Here is a 21,728-nt window from a genome sequence, read left to right as displayed (position 1 = left end):
TATAATCTGTTCACTTATATTAGGTTTTCTCAACACTGGTACTATCGACATTTGGATTGGATAATTCTTCCTTGGGAATGGAGAGGGGATTTTCCTCTGAACTGTAGAATGTTTATCAGCTTCTCAGATGTTTATCAGTGTTTCTGGCTTTTAGATGTTAACACTGCCACTTCAACATTTTATCCCCACCCCCAGTCATGAAAACAAACAAACAAAAATGTCTCCAAACATAACCGAACATCTTGGGGGTGGGGAGTGGGGTCAAAATTATCATAAGAAACTATTATTGACCTACATGGAAACATTTAGATTCAAGGCATTCTTTTTTTTTCATTTTAACCTTATTATCCGCTAATTTTATTGAAAATCATTATCTGTAGCTCAATGTTAAGATGTAAATGTTGTAATAATGTTAAAAAAAAAGAAAGATGGGACTGAGATCAAACCAGTGCATGAAAAGGAAGAGAGTTTGGCTATCATGTAGAAGGTTGTCAATGTTCTATACTGTTGAAGACAGTCTGACTAGCCCCTCTCATTCCAAGATGTTCTGGAATGGAGGATGTTACTGTAGATTAACAAGAAAAAATGTTGCAAATGCAAGTGAACTGTAAGGGTAATTGGTCTGGTTACACTTCAGTCCTCGGGAGAATTAGCATAGACTTTGGGAATTTACTTTAAAGATACACAGTAAGGATTTACTGTTTCAACTCAGGGTAAGGGAATTTTAGCAAGACCTAGTTACAAAACAGCCTAGGTATAATGCAGGCCTGATTTCCCACAGGAGAACTGATCCATGGGTTTGGCATCCTGAGTGCCGCCACATGCCTTTGGGCTTTCCCACAGGGCTGGGCTACATCTGCCATTCTATGCAGATAGGCTCCCTATAACTACATGGTGACTGTATGTTTCCTTTTTATAAAAAAATGGCAAATTGTATTTCAAAATGTCTTTACAATTTTATATTCCAGCCAGCAGTGTATAAAAGATTGAATTTCTTTGTATTCTTGTCAGCATTTTGTGTTAACATGAATTTTATTTTAGTTGTTCTAATAGTTATGTAGTGATACCTGTGGTGTTCTTTTACATCCTTAATAGTTGGTGATATTGAATATTTTTCATGTGCTTATTTCCCATATCTCTCTTGTCTCCAGTGAAATTTTTCTTTATATCTTTGTCCTTTATATGTTTTTTCTAATGGATTACTTGTTTCATTTTTAAGTTTTGAGGGTTCTTTATTTAGTTTAAGTCCAGTACTAGTCCTTAGTCAGACACTTCTTTTCATTCGTTTTTCATGCCTTCAGCAGCCTCTTTCACAGAACAAATATTTAAAAATTTTGGTGAAGTTTAGCTAGTTATTTTTTTCCCTCATGAGGTTGTTGGTAGTGTCAAGTCTAAGAACTCTTTGCTTAGATGTAGATCCTGAAGATTTTTTCCTAAATATTTTATGTACATTGTTTGTTTCACATTTGATTTTCAGTTAATATTAGCTTAAGGTTTGATGTTTAGGCTGAGATTCATTTTGCCTATGGAAATCCAGTTACTTCAGCACCGTTTATTGGGAAGGCTATCTTTTTTCCATCAAGTTGCTTTTGTGCCTTTGCCAAAAATCAGTTGAGCTTAATTGTATGGGTCTATTTCTGGGTTCTCAGTTCTATTACACTGATCCATGTGCTTATCCCTTTGACAATACCACACTCTCTTAATTACTGTAGCTATGTAGTGAGCCTTAGCATTGGATAAAGTAATTCTTTCTACTTTATTTTTCTTTTTAAAAGATTATTTCAGCTATTCTAGGGCCTGTGTCTTTCCATACAAATTTTAGAATAAGCTTGTTGCTTTGATGGGCTGGTCCTTATCTACAAAATATTGTGCTCTGACTTAAAAAAATTGCATTAAATCTGTGGATCAATTTAGGAAGAATTGACATTATTTACTATGTTGAGTCTACCAATCCATTAATATGATTTCTCTCCATTTGCATTTTCTTTGATTTATTTCATGTGCATTATTTAATACTCTCCATGTAGATCCTGTACTCATTTTGTTAGGTTTATACCTAAGCACTTCATTTTCTTTAAAGAGATTTTAAGTGATATTTAATTTTGGTGTTTTCTACAAGGTAGTTATAAGTGTATAGAAATGCAGTTGATTTTTATGTGTTGATGTTGTACCCTTTGACCTTGCTAAAGTCATGTAGAGTTTAGGCTTTGGTTTTTTTGTTGTTGTTGTTTGTCTGTCCCTTGTGATTTTCTGTTTAGAAAATTGTGACAATATCTTTTTCTGAATGTAGAAGGGACTTTGGACACTATGTGTTTCTATGACACACAAGTAGTAGGGGTTTAAGATGCGTCTTTGTCTGGGAGATCTGGATGTACCAGCATTAGCACTGTGATCTGTGAATCTCAGCGATGTTTAAAAATACCTCTTTTTTTGTTTTTGTCCTCTCCTTTTTCCTTTTTCCTGAAAGAGCTAATTCACAATGCATTTATCTACATGTTGAAACTCCTTTTTTCCCTTGAAGTGCCATGCATTTAATCTATTTAAAATAGTTCTTGTTTATTTACAACTTGAAGAGAACAGTGTCTTGGTACAGATTAAAATTGGAATTTAATTAATGTCTTTACACAGTACTTGGATACTAACCTTTTTTAACTACGAGAGAAATACCTCTATATCTGATTTCATTTAGAGTCTTTAGCAGGTACACAAAGTGCTAGAAATAGTGTCATTTTTCCTATGTGACACAGGCAATAATTAAAGTTCTAAAAGCTGTGAAAAGGCATTTTGCACAGTTCACTTGGCATTAATTGTCTCTCTGTACTCAGGGTTTGGTTGGGGACCCTCACGTGGTATTTTTTATTACTTGTGCTGTGTCTTTGTATGGATATAATATTTTTCAAGCATGTGTCATCATTCTGTATAAGAAAAAATCTACATTTTTCAATCTTTAAAAAAGATAATTAATACCTGGCAGAATACACAAATGAAAAAGAGAACAGATGTGAGTGAATAGATTCTACGATTTAAAGATAACAAGCCAAGGGAGAAAAAGTAACAATCTCTTCAGAATACTTGGGACACCAGCTTGTAAATAATGAATAAAACCTAATAATATTACCTCCCACTTTAGTGAAGCTTAATATTCTGCAAATGAGAGTTAATATCTAGCTTTGTCAAAGAAAAATTGAATAGCTCTAGATGACAAAATCTGAAATATTCTTGTGGTTTGCTAAGACCCCATTAATGTAATAATATATGTGAAAATACAGAGAAATTATGAATTCATAGTCCAGAAATCATGCTCCCTAAAATAAAGTCCCCCAAATAAAACCAAGTAAGATAGACTGTAATTTAACATCAGACCTTCAAGAGGAAGTGTAGGTCCATTCAATTTGACAAATGTATATTTAGTGCTTAGTGTACTAGGGTCTATAGTACATTCTTTCTTTTAAAAAAGGTATTATTATTTTATTTTTAGAGAGAGGGAGAAAGAGAGGCCAAGAAACATCAATGTGTGGTTGCCTCTCATGAGCCCCCTTTTGGGGATCTGGCCTGCAACCCAGGCATGTGCCCTGACTGGGAATCAATCTGGGACCCTTTGGTTTGCAGGCTGGCACTCAATCCATTGAACCACACCAGCCAGGGCTGTAGAATGATCTAAGGCTACAAAGTGGCACAAGATATAGCTCTTTCTCTGTTGAAACATGTGGCTTTTCCTGCAGATTCCTTGTGAAAGTATCCTAAAGGCATGGTACTAAAATTTCAATCATTTGGAACCTGCAATTTCAAGGATAATTAAACCAAAACAACTAGGCTAAACAAAATTAGATATTCCTGAGATCTAACAAGCTAATCTAATATAGCTGGCATTAATAATAAATGAAGGAAAGTTAAAAAGCAATAATCTCTCTAAACCTTCTCATTCTCAGTATGAATCAGATTCATATATTTTTGAAATTTTTGTCCTGAGAACCAAAACTTGATAAATAAAACATTCAGCATAATATGTACTTGGCAAATGCAAGTCACAGTGCTATGTGTTAATTTCTGGACCTTTTAATCCAGATATTATTTTCAAATTATCAAAAGATGCTATAATTAGTATTTTGGACAAATTTGAATCAGGTGGATGTTGGTATGACAGTCTTAAAATGTATTAATTTTGGGCCTTTGAAGATTTGTTACACAAGACAGCCAGAGCAGGGAAAATCTCACCTGCATGATTTTCCAATTAGAGCATAGTGAAAATGCTCAGGTGAAAGAATTATTCATTCATGACAAGATCTTATGTGTGGTTGAGCATACAGTTTTTATAGAGAAACAAAGACAAGTAAGTTGTAACTGATGCCTTCAAGAAGTTTGAAATTCAGCAGGGCAGACAGGTTGATGTGTGCAGGGTCAGGCTCTAGGTTAAAATCCTGTGTGTGATTCCTCGGGCCTGACCACAGGTAATCACAAAGGCTTCTCCTCACGGGTTTCATGGGAAAAGCTGTCTTCCCCACACCAGACACAGAGCCGGGGGAGGCACCAGGGCACTGCAGTTTCTGTCAAGAACTCAGACCCCTCCCCAGTAATGGTTTTTCACAAGTTCACGTTCTTATCTGCAGTGCCTTCATCTCTATCAGATATCCTCCCCAGGAACTTCTGCCAAGGTCTCCTCACTGGAATGGAGGGGGAAATCCTGAAGATGCTTTTCTCCACCATGATTCAGTCCACTCCTAGCCCACTCCGCTTGCCACCAGCCCCACCTCAAAGTCCATAAAATGAAAGTCAGGAAACAATGAGGGGGCCCCCAAGTCTGTGCCGCCTCCCTTGACCCTCAACCCCTGTACTGCTCCATGGGGGAAAGTGGAACAGGGGCAGCTGGGGGTCTCTCTCCCGCTTCAAACTCTGACATAGGGATTAAAGGCTGGACTCTTATTGCTGGCTTATTGCTTTGATGGGCTACTCCATATCTGACAGCTCAGCTCTCTGTCTCCCAGCTCAGCTGAGCGTGGACACGTGGACACAGATAACCACAACAGAGTGAGAGAAGTATAAACAAGGGCACATGAGAGAGCTCTGAGCACCCAGTGGTGGAGAGATGGAGAGGCCCAGGAGATCATAATTCAGTTTGGGCTCAAAGTGTACACTAGAAACAAAGATACTCTGGGCCAAGGAAGCAAGCAGCCTGTACAGAAGTCTAGGGGACTAACTACATGGCTGGTTGGGAAAATGCAAATAGGAAGGTGTAGAGTACATCAGAAAGTGGTGGTAAGGATGAGGGCAGGCAAGGAGGCACAGGTCCCCTGAAGGAATTTGAATTTTATACTCATGGGGAGCTACTGAAAGTAAAAGAAAAAAAGACTTATCAGAAGAAAGTGACTATTGCTCTATTTACATTTAAAATGATAAGATTTACAAAAACAGTATCTCTAGAAGCTATATTCTCATTACCTAAAATACTTCACCTGTTCTATTATCTCCAAACAAAATGATTTATATTGGTTGTAAGAAACATCAGAAAATAAAGTAATTGCCCATTCATATGCTGTTTTGTCTATCAGTTTTTTAGCTTGTCATGTTTAGTCAATTTATTTAAAATAAAGTGAACTATGTAATGATTTTATTGGTCATGCTGAATATAAGATAGCCCCATTCACATAGCAAAAAGGTCACCCTCTGGGCAAGCAGAACATTGTAATAGAACCTCAAAGTCCCAAATATACTTATCTCCTATTTCTTGGTCGCTTAGATTTATTGGCTCTGGGGGGTTGAGTTCTTCTTGAGCCATGTTTTGGTCTGTTCACACCTGTTGTGTATGAGGAGGGGAGCCTTAGGCGTTCACCAGACTGGTAAGAGCCGTGGACCCAGCAGCTGAGTAGGGTTGGGCAGGAAAGATCCCCCGACCCAGGTGCTCAGGCAGCCGTGGGTGGATCCCAGGTGTGGGGTACCAACGGGTGGACCCAGTAAGGGTGCAAGGTGGCAGGCTGACCTCAGTCACAGATTTATATGCAGATAAACCAGCAAAGGAGCAATCAGTGACCAAGAAATTGCCAACCTATCAGATGCACAGTTCAAAATATGGTGACTAGGATGCTCACAGAACTGGTTGATTAAAGTCACAAGTTAGAGGAACAAATGAAGGCTAAACTAATTGAAATAAAGGGAAATGCACAGGAAACCAATAGTGATGGAAGGGAAACTGGGACTCAAATCAAGGGAGTGGACCAGACAGGAGGAAAAAAATGACCAAACAGAAAAATATGAAAAAACCAAGAATTAAAAAAAAATGAGGAGAGGCTTAGGAACCTCCAGGACATCTTTAAATGTTCCAACATCCGAATTATAGGGGTACCAGAAATGGAAGAGGAAGAGCAACAAGTGGAAAACTTATCTGAACGAATAATAAAGGAGAACTTCCCCAATCTGGCAAAGGAAATAGACTTCCAGGAAATCCAGGAAGCTCAGAGAGTCCCAAAGAAGTTGGACCCAAGAAGGAATATACCAAGGCACATCATCATTATATTAGCCAAGATTAAAATGAAGGAGAGAATTCTAGAAGCAGCAAGAGATAAGGGGACACTCACCTACAAAGGAGTTCCCATCAGACTGTCAGCGGATTTCTCAAAAGACACAGGCAAGAAGGGGCTGGAAAGAAGTATTCTAAGTCATGAAATCCAAAGACCTACATCCAAGATTGATCTATCCAGCAAAGCTTTCATTTAGAATGGAAGGACAGATAAAGTGCTTCTCAGATAAGATCAAATTCAAGGAGTTCATCATCACCAAGCCCTTATTATATGAAATGTTAAAGGGACTTATCTAAGAAAAAGAAGATAAAAATATGAACAGTGAAAGACAGCAAACTCACAGTTATGAACAACCACACCTAAAACAAAAGCAAACTAAGCGGACAGTTAGATCAGGAGTGGAACCATAGAAATGAAGATCAAATGGAGGGTTAGCAACAGGGGAGTGGGAGGAAGAGAAGGGCGGAGAAGATACAGAAAATAAGTAGCATAGACAGTAGGTAGAAAATGGATAGGGGGGAGGGCAAGAGTAGTATGGGAAATATAGAATCTAAAGAACTTGAGACACATGGACATAAACTAAAGGGGGGATGTTGGGGAAGGGGTGTGCAGGGTAGAGGGGAATGAAGGGGGGAAATAGAACAACTGTAATGGCATAATCAATAAAATATATTTAAAAAATGTACTCATCTCCTGTGACACTCTACGTCACATACACAGGCCTGTAGAGCAAGAGTCCTATGCCAGCCGCCTATAAGAAGCATTTGGCATGACAGTGGACAAGTTATCTGACCTTCCTTGGCCTCATTTTCCCCCTTTCGTAAAATGGGGATAATAATAGTGTTACCAGATGGTGTCTGCGCTGGACGCTGACCCCACCCTGGCTTAGACCAGGACCCTTCACGTGTCAGGTTCTTGACTCATAAAAAAATTCAGGTGAAAGTGAGAGTAAGTTTACTGCAGTTTGGGACAGGCAGAAAAAGGTAGAGCCCCTGGAGACAGGATCGATCAGGGGTATGCCTAGGATGAGCTGCCACCATCCACGGCTCCCTTGGGTGCAAGTCTCATTGGGGCCCTTAAAGCTCAGGAGAGAAGAAGCGAAGCACATGCCAAGGAAAAGGGACATGAGTGTGCTCAAAGAAGAGCACATGCTAACATTCTTCGTCCTGAGGGTTTCATCTATTTTTTTATAGGTAGAACTTTTAGGGGCGGTTCCAGGGGAGGATCACAATGGAATATTCATTAGATCTCCAGGTATGTTGTTTAATATGCTGATGTACCAAAATGAGTGTATAGTGGGGTCAGGGGTCATTCTGGTGAGTTTCACTCTATCTTGGGTTGGTCTGGCTCTAATTGGTTTCTTCTTTGTTATCTACCTCCCTGACTAAGCTGATTTAAGCCACCTGCTCTTAGGTATCTTTGGTTAAGGAGGATAGAGTCTTGTGATTTATCAGCTGGCTGTTAATTGCTTAGCTGTTCCAGCCATTTGTTCAACAATCTGTCTCAGCGTTCTTATTCCACTTGCCAGTAAATTTTTCTAGTTTCTTGCTAACCTTCCTCAATTGTACCTACCTCGTAAGATTGTTGGGGTGATTATGTGATGATGTCAATAAAGCATTTAGGCCGATCTAGAAGAGAACAGACAGGGGCTACAGAAAGAGGCCTCCTTTTCCTGGAGGCTAATGGTCTAGCAACTTCGATATTTAAACTAGTAAACTGGTGATGAGAGCAGAAATCAAAGTTCCAGGGGGGAGAGGAGGTGAGGGATAAAGAGTCAGTGTAATTTGGAAAAGGCAGAAGTGCCCTGGCCTCTTTACTTGAAATTTCATGGTTTTGAGAAAGATGGAGGGATAATTTTAGCTTCTGGAAAAAGTGTTATTCAGAAAAGATTAAGATAGAAGGGTTTAGTGTGTTTGAAGGTGTAGATGGGGAAACAACCAAATAGATGGTAATTAAAGATGTTTGAGAAAGAGAATGCTTTTTAAATAATAAATAAGAATTTTTAGTTGCTTTGTTATTTTTTAATTTTTATCATGCAATTTTCAAACGTATATAAGTAGAAATAATCTATAGCATCCCAGGTACCCATTACTCAGGTTTGACAATTGTGAATTGTCACAATTGTCAAATCTGACAACTGTACTTCAAAACTTGTATTATTTACTCCCCATACTGGATAAAAAGATTGCCAAACTATTTTGAAATGTTCTAGATATCAAGTATCATTTTGCTCAGAATAATTTAGTACTCATCTCTGAACTGATAAGGACCTTTGTTTTCATAAATGTAATGATATTATGGGGCTTAAAATATTAAAACCAATTTTAATCATCTAATACTCAGTCCATATTAATTGTCCTTTGTTTTCTCCAAATGTCCTTTTACATATAGCTTGTTCAATTCAGCATCAACAGAAGGTCTAGACATTGCATTTGGTTATTATTTTTAACTCTCTTTCAACCTCTAACAATCCTTCCCCCCTAAATCTTTCTCTTTCATGCCACTTATTTGTTGAAAAAAAATGGAAACATTTGTTTTAGAATGCCCCATATTCTGGATTTGTCTCATTACTTTCTTCTTGTGTCTTTGAATTTATTGAACATCAACATGGGAAGATATAGATTCAGAGATGAAGCAGTTTTCCCCCTACTACAGAAGGAAGAGGAAAAAATGATTGAGATAAAGAGGAGGAAGCTGTGCATTTCATATTAAAGAGCTTCAGTCACTTCAGTAAAATGGAATTTAAGCTCATTATTGAGATAATGATATGAGGGATAGTGGGTAGGAGTGTGAAAGTCAAAGGTTTGGAATTGAGTTTGAGGATTGTGGTAGGCAGTCAAATTGAGATATATTGAAGTCTCAAAAGGAATAATGAGAACTAAACTGAGTTGTTTAGCATTGGTTTGTGTGTAGAACAATTCAGTTGTTTTCTTGACCTCCTTCATTACTAGTGATTTACTTAGGGTTAATGAGTGCCAAGGTGGTCACAGTTGAACTGGAGGCAGATTTGTGGCCATAAGGAGTGCAGCTGAGCAAAAGGTGGGAATGGCTGAGCCAGGAAAAATGTTGTGCTAAGGATGCTGATGGACTATGAAGAGCAGGAGGTAAAGGACCAGGGAACTCAATGGGAGAAATGCAAAGATAAGAAGCATGATGCTCAGGAAAGCGCATTGTCAGTGGAATATCTTCAGATGGTTATGGGGTTGAAGGTTGACTGAAGGTGTGAGTACCTGACCCAAAGTCGGAAGAAAGGAATGGGGGGAAGTCACAAGCCTGGCTCCCACTTCCACTTTACTACCATTTTGCTTGTGACCTCAGGCAAATCCATGTATTCTCTCGGAAACTCAGTTTCCTCTATCATAAAGTTGGGCTAAGAATCCATACCACATAAAGTCGTGGGAAGAAGGAAAGAGATGTGGTGTGTAAAGCTGCAATGGCTATGACTTAATTAGCACTCACCAAATATCTATTGCTGATCTTGATGAAGTCAAGAACTCGTGAGGTCATGGTGTCTTGTACTCCAATGAGATAAGTTGTGTATTTAAGGATTGTTGTCCATTACGAAGTTGTTAGAACTTATGAAGAGAAAGCCAATAAATTAAAAAAAATGAATGACTCTAGATAATGATTATCAGTGCTAATTCAGACAATTTGAAATAAATAAAGCTCAAAAAGACAGTTGTTTGCACACTTGTCCTCAGGCACACATACATTGTGCCCACTCACACTGTGGCCATACGCACACTCCACGTTTCATGATTGAAAGCGTTCCAGACAGATGATCACTGTTCTGTAATCTCTGATTTATAGACACACTGACAATAATGAGGTGTCCTGGCTGGGTGAAGCAGATTTTCATGAATGTAATCAAGGCTGCTTTTAAAGTAAAATACCAGAAAACCTCTCCTATCTTTTAGTATTCACTATGTAGCAGAGAAATTCAGAAGAGCCTCATCATGGTAAAATTTCACTGAATATTCAGTACCCAGGGGAAGTCAGAGAGAGTGCTACAGTTTAAACAGGCACCTCTGATTGAGGTAAACAATAAACAGAACATCTCACAGAGAGGCTCATTTCTGGCTAATGCCAAGTTCTTTGGGAAGGTTTAATAGGGGGTGGTGAGACGAATCCAAGATTCCAGCTTGAGCATTTTTTGAAACACGGAATGACTGATCTGAAAGTTTATGACTACAAATATACCTGACAGTCATCTCACAAGCTGCCCAAATGGCCTTGGCTGCCACTAAGTGTGTCGGAAGAGAATGGGAAAGAGAGAGAAGGGGGCTGCTTTGCTTGTGTGGTACACAGTATTAGACCCATGAAAAATGCTGGCAAGGTGCCATGTTTGGAGAGACTTGCAAGAATCTCCTGCCTGTGTTTTATCTTTGGGTGTTGCCATGGCTACTGATGGAAAAAAATGAAACTCAAAAGGTGAAGGGAGGCAGACAGATTAGGGGGTGGAAGAAATGGGGAAAACAATCTCAACAGCCAAGCATCTGGGAAGATTTATTGTTGAAGGTTTTGATTGCCTCTCCCACTGCGTATACTGTATATTCAAACATCCACTCTGAAGCCAATTACCTTTTGGAATAAAGCTCCATAAAGGACCGTACTGGAGATCAATCTACCTGCCCTTGGGCAATTTTCCTTATATTTCTATCAGGGAGGGTGAAAAAAATTAGGGAGCTTACCTTCGAATCTCAGCTTTGCACTTTACAGGTATTTGTCTTTGACCAAGTTATTTAGATTCTTGTTGTTCCAGTTTATTTCCCTCTAAAATGGGGGATAATCCGCTACTTCTTTGGTCTGGAAGAGAAGCGCATGTGTGAAAGTACTTAGCCTAATATTGGGAATAGTAATGGGCAGTTGGGTCAGTTTTTATTCTTTTCCTTACAAAGTAGTAAATGAGTTGGTTGTGACAAGACAATCTGAGAGTCTGTTTTCTCAGTCTTCCCTCGAAGTTATGTGCACATAGAATTGGTTTTATTAAAGTGATGTATTATGGCCAGTGAAATCTGGTGAGTGAATACACCATATCCTCAGCTTATTCACACACGAATCTTCCCCTCTGGTCAGGCCTGAGTGAGGAATGAGGCATAATCAGTCACTGCTGGCTGCCATACCCTTACCTTGTCCTGGTACTTTTAAAAAGTTGAGTATAAATAATAATTTTATAAATGGAGGTATTTATAAAATACCTCCGAGATGTTCCTTGGAACAGCTTTCCTGTTACAATGCTCTTATCTCCATTTCTGATCAAAAGGAAATTGGCATTGGCATTTGACCTAGTTCCTCTTTAGCTGGTTCTGTCAAGTGGTTAATTTAATTAGTGACTTAAATGCAGTAAGATAATTATTTATATTTAAAAATGTCTTTGTGTGAGTGAGGGTTGGCTTTGAAATGTGAATGCTTATCTCCTCTCATCTCTGTTTATTAGGTTATAAATATGGTTTTTCATGTGCAGTACTATTTTCATAATGGACACAGATGAATGGTGTCTTCATCTGTAAGCATCTTACTAAAAAAGACACAAAATGTGCTACCTTTCTCTTAACCAAGGCGAGTCCATTATTTTAAAGCTTGCCGTTATAGGTATCTTAGACTTTAAAGAAGTCACCTAAAATATTCTGGAGAGGCCCTGGCTGGTGTGGCTCAGTGGATTGAATGACAGCCTGTGACCCAAAGGGTTACTGGTTTGATTCCCAGTCAGGGCACGTGCCTGGGTTGCAGGCCAGGTCCCCAGTAGGGGGTGCATATGATATAGGGTGCAGCCAAGAGGGGAGCCCAAAAAGGGATTTGGAATGGGGTCCAGAACTGAAGGTATCTAGGAAATATTGGAGAGACATATAATATGTCCTTACCCCCTTCCCTTACAGGTGTGAGTTGGGGGAAAGGACACATGGAGCAGGAACATGCAGGGCTGTTTTGTACAGCCATAACCTTGTACATAATTCATGGCATGGTCATTTAACATATCTATAACCTTTGGCAGGTCACTTGGACATGTTAAATAGCTGTGACCAAACTTGGATCCTGGGGGATGGAAGTCATTCCCCCACCAAAATGTAACTGGGAGGCAGGTCCCCCGAGTTACAGGGCTTGCGTGGGAGCTTGGAGAAGATTGGCTGCATGACATGAGGTCATACCTGCCCAGACTCACGATGGCAGACCAGTAAAGTTGGAATAGTACAGGAATGCTGGCAGGTGTAACTGATTGTGGGAGGAGTCAGAAATGGGGGTACAGAGGAAGATTGGTGCAGAGATTAAACCCAGACACGGCAGCCATTGAAAGAGTGCCACACAGCTTTGTCAGAGTGAGGACCTCCTCTTGGCTTGGCCAGGAAAAGAGATCCATATAGTTTGACCAGAGTGCAGACCCCTGCAGCTTTGGTAGAAGAGGACTACGTGGCTTCAGGGCACTCCCTTTGGCCATGTGGCCTGGGAAGCAGGAGAGAGTCATGTGCTTTTGGCAGAGTGCAGACACCCTCTTGGCTTTGCCAGGAAAAGAAATCCACATAGTTTGGCCAGAGTGCAGATCCCTGCAGCTCTGGTGAAGGAAAAAAGAGACTTTGCCTGGAAAATGGGTACAAGGAACTCTTGCCAGCAGACCATGAGAAGGTGCCACATGGTTTGGGATTGATTAAAGATCCTTCCTGGATGACGACATACCGGACGGTGTCAGGAGCCTGGATCCTGGACTTTTGCTCTTTTCCTGAGTTTACGGTACCCTGAATTAGGGCAGGGGGAGAAGGAAGCGCTGAGGGCATCTGTTATCCTAAAGAACTTTGATATTTTGCTGGAGACTTTAGGTCACTACTTTAAGTCTGTATAGCATTAAATAAACATTTGCTTTCCTTTTCATAAATCTCTGGCATTGAGAGATGTCTTACCAAGAGGGTGGTAGACATACGAACCTTGGCCCCTGCTTGTTCTCTAACACATAAGAGGCAACCACACATTGATGTTTCTTTCCCTCTCTTTCTCCCTACCTTCCCCTGTGTCTAAAAATAAATAAATAAAATCTTTTAAAAAATAAAAATAAAAATAAAATACTCTGAAGAGTAAGAATGATGCATTGTTTCCACATATGTTTTCCCCTTACATCTGATAAAATGTTTTTCACCTTTCTCTATTGTTAGCACAATTGCTGAATCTTATTGCTTAGGACAGTGTTTTTAATACTCTGGGATACAACCTGTATGTGATCCATGAAATCAATGTGGCAGTTGTAATGAATATTTTTGAAAAGCAAAATGGACTAGAATAGAAAATATCAGAGTCCATTATACATGGAAGGTTAAGTACTGCTTCCTGACATTGGGCTTCAGTCACACGTATGCTCTCTCATATATATATATATCTATATATATATGGATTGAGCTTAAAAATATATGTTTTTTGATAGTTGTTGACTTCAGGGATGTAGTCCAAGGCAAATAGAGGTAAATAATGGAGTCAGGCAAGGTTAGGATTTTACAACCAAGTTTTCATCTCCCTAATGGAGTGAGAATTTGTGATGCCTATTAAGTAAGGATTTCTTTTAGTACTGGAATGTTTCTTAGACCCTCCCATATTCTTGTTGGACATGCCACCATTTAGCAAGTTATTAAGGTTCAGAACATCATGGTCTCTTTGTTTCCTTTTTCCCTCTCTCTTATCCTTGCTTCAAATCTGCTGCTGGGTGATGCTGACTCCATCCTACCTGACTCATCACAGCTCCCTCATCTCTCGCCTCATCGCCCCATCTGGCATCTAGTTTTGTCCTCAGTCCTGGGCTTTGATCGTAGCTTTCTTACAACCTTCAAATTTTCTTCTACCCAATAAATTATCCTGAAATATAGTTTCAAATGATCATTCCTATGCTTAGGAATGGATACCTAGTCAATTTCAAACTTCTTCCCTGCTATTTAAAGACCTCATGGTCTGATGCTAGCTTACCTTCCCAGTCTTGCATGTTGTGTTCGTGGCCCGCACTCCAGCCATCTGGAACCTGTTGTTACTCTCCTTTGTATGTCCTGCTTCACTTGCACAACTCCCTTTTTCCACATGTTTTTCTTTCCTGGACACGTATTTTCTTCTGTCCTCTCCCTCTTTTACTGACTATTGTCTAATCCATGACCTTATCTCTTATTCACGTTTATGACCAAATACCACCTTTTTCCTTGACTTGTTTCCTTGGCAGGTAGAAGCATCCTTCCCACCTTTAAGTTCTCATTGCATCATACCTACAACATTCTGAGGAAACATTTAGCCTATTTTGATATTAGTTTTTCATGTAATGACTTGTTCACCTTTAGATATAGTCATTCCCCCTCATCTTCTTATTATCACAGAGTCTTGTAATGAGTAGCACTGGTTGTATATTTGCTGAGTAAACTGTAAGACAACATTTTCCAAATAGTGTGTTTGTGGTCTAAAAATGTTAACTATTCCAGTATTACCTGGGTAGCTCCAGAAATTGTTCATCATATCATAAGGATGAGAATCATACAAACCTGGGAAGAACTATTGATCTTTTTACCCATTTTCAGAAACTTCAAACCTGCTGCCTGACATACTGGTCTTTCTCAGCCCATTTGCACACCTAATTAGCTTCCAGTCAGTTACACAGCATCCCTTTGTGGCATGCCAATGTGCCACCAACCAGGGCCAACAGCAGTGCCTCCTGCAAGATTTAAGTGTAGACTCTGGCTTGAATCTTTGGGATTTTGAGTAAGGGTTTTCAAAGTGCTGTCTCTGGGTCAGCAGCATCAACATTACCTGGGGATTTATTGGAATTGCAAATTTTTAGCCCTGACTTTCAGACACATTGATCAGATGGTGTGGCACATGTCCTTCTAAAGGATTCTGATGCATGCTGAACTTTGAGAACTTCTGATTTAGGCCTCCTTCTCTCTCTCTCTTTCCTCTCCTCTCTCCTCTCTCTGTATTCCAGTGCATGAGTTCTTTATTTTTTAAAGATTTTATTTATTTAGTTTTAGAGAGAGTGGAAGGGCAGGAGAAAGACAAGATGAAAAACATTAACATAAATGTGTTGTTGTTTCTCATATGGCCCCATCTGGGGACCTGGCTTACAACCCAGGCATGTGCCCTGACCAGGAATTGAACCTGCCACCCTTTGGTTCATAGGCTGGCACTCAATCCACTGAGCCACACCAGCCAGGGCAGTGCATGAGTTCTTAACACCATTGCAACCTAGACAAGGTCCCAGGTGAACCATCTCTACTCATAGATGATTATGCATCAGGAAAAAAACCAGTACTGCAAATATACTAACAATAAGGACAGCCAAAGTTTATAGAGCAAAATTAGATATAACTAATCATCTCATTCCATCACCCCCTGAAATTTTTAAAAGTTGCCAGAAATCTTTTTCAAAATCCTCTTTCTTAACCCTCCTTCTTAAACATGGCCTTCTTTATGCCATGCCACTCAAGATAAATTACTTCTCACAAAATATTTTTTCCACTTATTTCCTAGTTGTGTGACAATATTCTGCTTTCCATTGCTAATTTGTATACTATTAGAAACATTGTAAGTTGGGCAGGCTTTTATGGACTTGCTCAGGGCTATAATTTGCAATTAACATCATTGTTCCTACAGGGAAATGCAGTCTCAGTTCCAAAAATCTGACCCACAAAGCATTGAGGTGGCAAATTGATGCCCTGGGAACTTGCTGTGCTGGCAAAAAATATTACCTTCTATCGAGTTCTACACTTCCTATTTTAGATATGAAAAGTTGACCTAAAGTATATTTTTCATTGGGAGTACTGAGGAGGCTTGGGTAGAGCAAGGTGGGCAATAGCCTATGTCAGAATTTTTTCTTAGGTGGGGAAAAATGCTGATTACCTCTTCCTTTGGAGCTTTCCTCATTATATTTAATCTTTTCATCCTGGTAACTTATAAGAACCTCTGAGGGAGTGACATTTTCAAGTCCTTTTAGTTACTTTCATCTGAGGTTTTTAAAGTGGGGGTAGGTGTGAAGGAACTGGCATCTGAGGCGGAGCGTGCCTTGCCCCAGCGCCTGTTCCCATGTTGCTCCCTCTGCTGGGAACATTTCCCTTTAAGTCTGTGCTTGGTTGGGTCCTATTTCATCATTTTAGACTCTAATATTAAAGATCTTGAGAAAGATCTTCCCTAAAAGATTACTTTATTTCAATTAGCTCTCACTTCCCATTTTGTTTTCTGCATAACATTTATCTCTATCACAGTAATTGTATTTGCTTAGTTATTATCTTTCTTCTCTGCTATCATTTAAGCTTATGAGCACAAGAACTTGTTGGTTACATTTTCTGCAGCTTTCTCAATGCTTATGCCAAGCTCACTGGAGATGATCAATAACTATTTTTTTAAAAATTAATGAAATGAAAAGTTGAGAAGAAAGAGGAGGTTATATCTTGGAAGAGGCACTTTCTGATCTCACAGGCCCTAGGCGTGCATCACAGAGAAGTGGCTTTGAGAACTGACTGAAATTCTGCCTTGACTTTGCTTTGAGCTTTTGAACCTTAGTTTTCTTATCTGAGGATGGTGATAAAATAGTTTGCAAGGTTGTTTTCAGGCTAGAGATAGCCTGTATAAAATGCTTAGTGCGGTGCTAGTATCAGCTATTGTTATAAATGTTTATTCCTTACTTCTTCTAGGACACAAACTAGTGGGACAAAGGTGTCATTGCCTGTGAATTTTTATGTCCTGGGTTGTATGTAACTGATTTATTTGTTATTCTGATAATTTTTTAAAAAAGAAATGTATTTGAAAATATCCCTTGAGGCTACAGGCTGACGATAGGATGTCAAGCTATCTCTTACCCTCTTCCTTTTACTATCTTCATACCAGGTTTGGGTGTTCCAGAAGACTTGCAAAAGTTTTCTTTTCCTTATTCTGAAACTATATTTGAGACAGATATAAATTTCATGATGGCACAGATCTTCTCTGAATGCATGTACTAAATATGGACAAAAGAAATATTCCCCCATAGAATTCATAGTAGTCATGGCTCTGGAATTTCATTTATTTTTATTTTTATTTATTTATTTAGATTTTTTTATTGTTCAGTTACAGTTGTTTCCATTTTCTCCCACTACTCTCTTCTGCCTTACCTCCACATTCACTCTCCCCTCCCCCATTGTCTTTGTCCATGGGTCCTTTATAAATGTTCCTTGACTTGACCCTCCTACAATTTCATTTTAAAGAGGGTTTTCAAACAATAATATGGTTGAAATTGAGGACCAGAGGACTTTTTAAGTTATATTTCCATATTAAGAGCATCATTTTTGTACTAAGAGCTTCTCTATGTAGGATAACTGAGGGTGCAAAGTGGAGAACTGATCAATATTATGAGGGTAGACTAACATCACCTGCAAGCAACCCTTTGTCTCTACTCCTGGGAATTGTTAGATCAACTTCCTGATAGCCTGTAAGAGAGCATATGTTCTAATTATACAAACAGAGTAAGATATACAAGATTCTAAGTTCTCTGTAATACAGCTTAAATGCTAAAGACAGCAAGCATATAAAATGCTCTTAACAAAGGAATAAATGGAACAGTGGAATGCAGAACCATTGAGAGTTATTTTCTTATGTAGGCAAGTTTTACAATCTAGCCTGAAGAACAAGGGATACCCACAATGGTCTAATCTTTCTTTATATTGACTTTAAAAATATGGTTCAAATGATCATATAATTCATCTTAGAATAATGCTAAGCTTGGAAAAATAAAACTTGTAATTTAAAAGTGTAAAATATATGTGTATGTAAATAACTTAATTTTGACTTTAAGTTGTTTCAAGCAGTGAAGTTTAATAATGTTAGCTGGAGTAGACCAGGTAAATCAGAACAATGCTTCTATTGACAACAATTAGAAAATCTGAGTAAGATGTAAAAACTTATGTTCTAAATAGGCACTAGAGGATTGCCAGAGAGAGAAAAAGATATCAAGGCAATATCTTCCTGAAGACGGAAGTTCAGAGAAGTAAGCCTAATATCTGGCATTCTTTTGAGTTCTGGGATATTGGTTATTTTCAAAACTCAACTGAAAGTCAAATGCTTGCTTTTTTAAAGTTACACTGGGTTAAGAGAATGTAAATGATACGTAAGGGCTTACAAAGATCACTCTGGTAAGCTGCCTGTGGTTTGGAGAGGAAGACTGATGAATCTGCCCTTAGAACTGAGAGGAAATTAGAAGTCAGTCTTTGCATGTGGTGTAACCCAACTCAAAGTCATCTAGGTGCTCCAAGAAAAGTCATAATCTTTAAAAACTAGATAAAGGTGATTCCAGCTGGCTAACACCCTCCAGGAATCTGGTAAGAGGAAATTAAAAGCTTCTTTGGGAGGAACTTTATATTATCCTAATTAGTCAAGGAAAAGTTATTTCTACAGGTAAATTTAAAATCACAAAGACCAGCACTCAGTAAAAAATAAGTAGCCACACAAGGAGATAAGACAACTTAATACAATAGAAACAGTGAACTATAGAAACAGACCCAGAGGTGTTGCAGATATCTGCATTATCAGACTATTTTAAGAAAACTAAAATATCAAACTTGTGAGATAGATATATTTAGCATAAATTCACATAGTAAAGAAGAGGCTTAATATTAGTCAGCTAAGCATCTCTTTCCAAAAGTTAGAAAATATAGAAAAATAAGCCCAATTAAAGTTGAGGGAAGGGAATAAAATTGTAATGGTTAAAATTCATAAAAACAAGAAAAATATCATATGGAAGTTCAACAAAGCCAAAATCTGGTTCTTTGATGGGATTAAGAAAATTGATAAACTCCTGGTGAGACTGAATTTAAAAAGGAGAGAAAGCACAAAATAGAATTAAGGAAACATTACACAAATCTTGCAGAAATTATAATGTAAAGATATTATGAACATCACATTTGTACCAATAAATTTTTAAAAATTACATTATATATGCAAATACCTGGGGGATTTCCACTTTATAAAACATACAAGAAGATATAGAAAATATAAATAGTCCTTTAGCTATTAAAATACTGAGCCTGTAATCAAAAAATGGTTCTACAAGGACTACTCTATTAACCATGGCTTTAAAGGTATATTTTATCAAAGATTAACAGAAAATAAGAATAAGAGAAGCACTGCCTACATCATTTAATGAAACCAACATAACTTTAATACTAAAACCTAATCAGGGCATTATAAGAAAGGAAGAATTACTGGAGAAATCTTCAAATATGGATGAAAATATCTCAAAGAAACATGGAGAACACATATTTGGAAATAAAAAAATAATATACCAAATAATATAAAATGATAATATATTAGGTTGTTTTATTGTAATAATACAAATTTTATTCAATATTGTTAACTCAAGCAATGTAACTCACCATATAAATAGAATAAAAAGAAAATATACAGTTTATTAAATAAATGCTGAATACTTTATGATTAAATCCAATATCTATTCATGATTAATCTAAATAAAGGAGAATCCTCTAAATCTGATGGAGCATGTCTAAAAACACCTGTCGTGAACATCATAATGGGAAGCCATCGAAAACATTCCTTTGGATATTGAGCCTAAGAAAGATGCCAGCTATCATCACTTCCATTCAACATTTTTTACTAGAAGTCATTGTCAGTGCAATAAATCAAGAAAATGAAATAAATGTAAAGATTCTAAAGAAATAAATAAAACTGTCTTATTTGTGACACCTTGTGAATGGACAATGCTCAACACTGTAAAGTATAATTGAGTTAATAATTAGCAAATTTTTGAATACTCAGTAAAAATTAACTTCACTCCTATATTGCAAGAATATCAAATAGCATAGTCCAATGAGGGCTGGCAGTGATAGAGTTTGTGATCTCTTCTTTACAAATTGCTTTGGGATGCAGGCATCTTCCACCATAGGGTTTTACTACCTATAAGGCTTGTCTTCTTCTGCTTGCAGATGGGAAAGAGACAGAAAGACTATGGGTGGGAGGTTTTTATGGGCCAACCTTAAAATTGACTACATTCCATTAACTATAAGATCATGACATCTTACTGTAAGAGAGGCTGGTAAATTTTGCCTAGTTGTTTGGCCAGGAGGGAAAGAAATTGGATTTTTGATCTATACATAACAGTTTTTTTGTAACCATTATTTACAACTTCATTATTAGACAGATTACCTGTGGATATCAGTAAGGAAAAAAATACACCATTCTTGTAAGCTTAGAAGAAATAAAAACTTTACCCTAGATGACTGATTTCTAAATCAATTCTTCCATAAGACTCTGGTTCCAGTTATAATAGTTTTCATGAAGATGTGAATGAATTTGTGGACTAAGTTGTCTGTTTAAGAAAGAAGTGAAAGCTATTTCTCTGTGACAGTTATTGTGTATAGATTTTTTTTGTTGGACATTTATTTCACAGTGGCAAAAACATCAGTGAATATGTTATTGTGTGGTTTTTGTTTGTTTGTTTGTTTTTAATGGTTGAGACAGACCACGTTTGCAGAATGAAGCCATATGCTAGCTATTCTTGCCTCTACTACTGAATGAATTAGCTTGCGAGTGTTTCCTGAGCTAATGAGGCAAACATTTTCTCAGACTCAGCTGGAGAAGAAATCCTTATTATCATCGCTTCAAGAATGAGGAAAGCAGTGAGAATCGCATTATCAAAAAATTGCTAATGCAACCACTATAGTTATGGAGATAAATTTCTCAACAATTACCAGGAGAACAGTGAGAATGTAAAGTTGTCACTTTGTGATAGTAACTAGAAAAATGCATGAGCAATTTGAAAACCTTATTAAAATAAGAATGATATAAGTAAGGTCAGATGTAGCACAATGAGAGTCCAAATAAGGTTTGGAAGTAGGAGATTATTTGTTTAATAAGATATTAGAGATTTTAGACCCATGATTTAATTTCTGGGTGTAGTTTATTTTTCTCGTAATTGAAATAAAGGTATTGGATTGGGGAAAATCTATGCATCCTTTATAGTTTTATCATTGCATGATTCTAGGTCAATGTTCCAGTGAATAAAGTGACTGGCAGAACAAAAATGACATAGAATCTTGGTACTACTTTTGAATCCTCTGGTTTATTAAGGCAGGAGGATTGGGGGATGGTAACTTACTACACCTGCAAGCACTCTATTTGGAAATGAATTAGAATGTGGCAGTTTTGAGAGGTCAGAGTTCCGGGACACAGAACAGCTGGACAATATACCATAGAGAGGGGGGAAATCTCACCAAGTAGGGA

The sequence above is a fragment of the Artibeus jamaicensis genome, unplaced genomic scaffold, assembly GCF_021234435.1.
Source record: "Artibeus jamaicensis isolate MK-2021 breed Jamaican fruit bat unplaced genomic scaffold, CSHL_Jam_final contig_482, whole genome shotgun sequence".
Taxonomy (NCBI): Eukaryota; Metazoa; Chordata; class Mammalia; order Chiroptera; family Phyllostomidae; genus Artibeus; species Artibeus jamaicensis.
The sequence above is the reverse complement of the archived record's forward strand: the minus strand, read 5'-3'. Positions refer to the sequence as shown.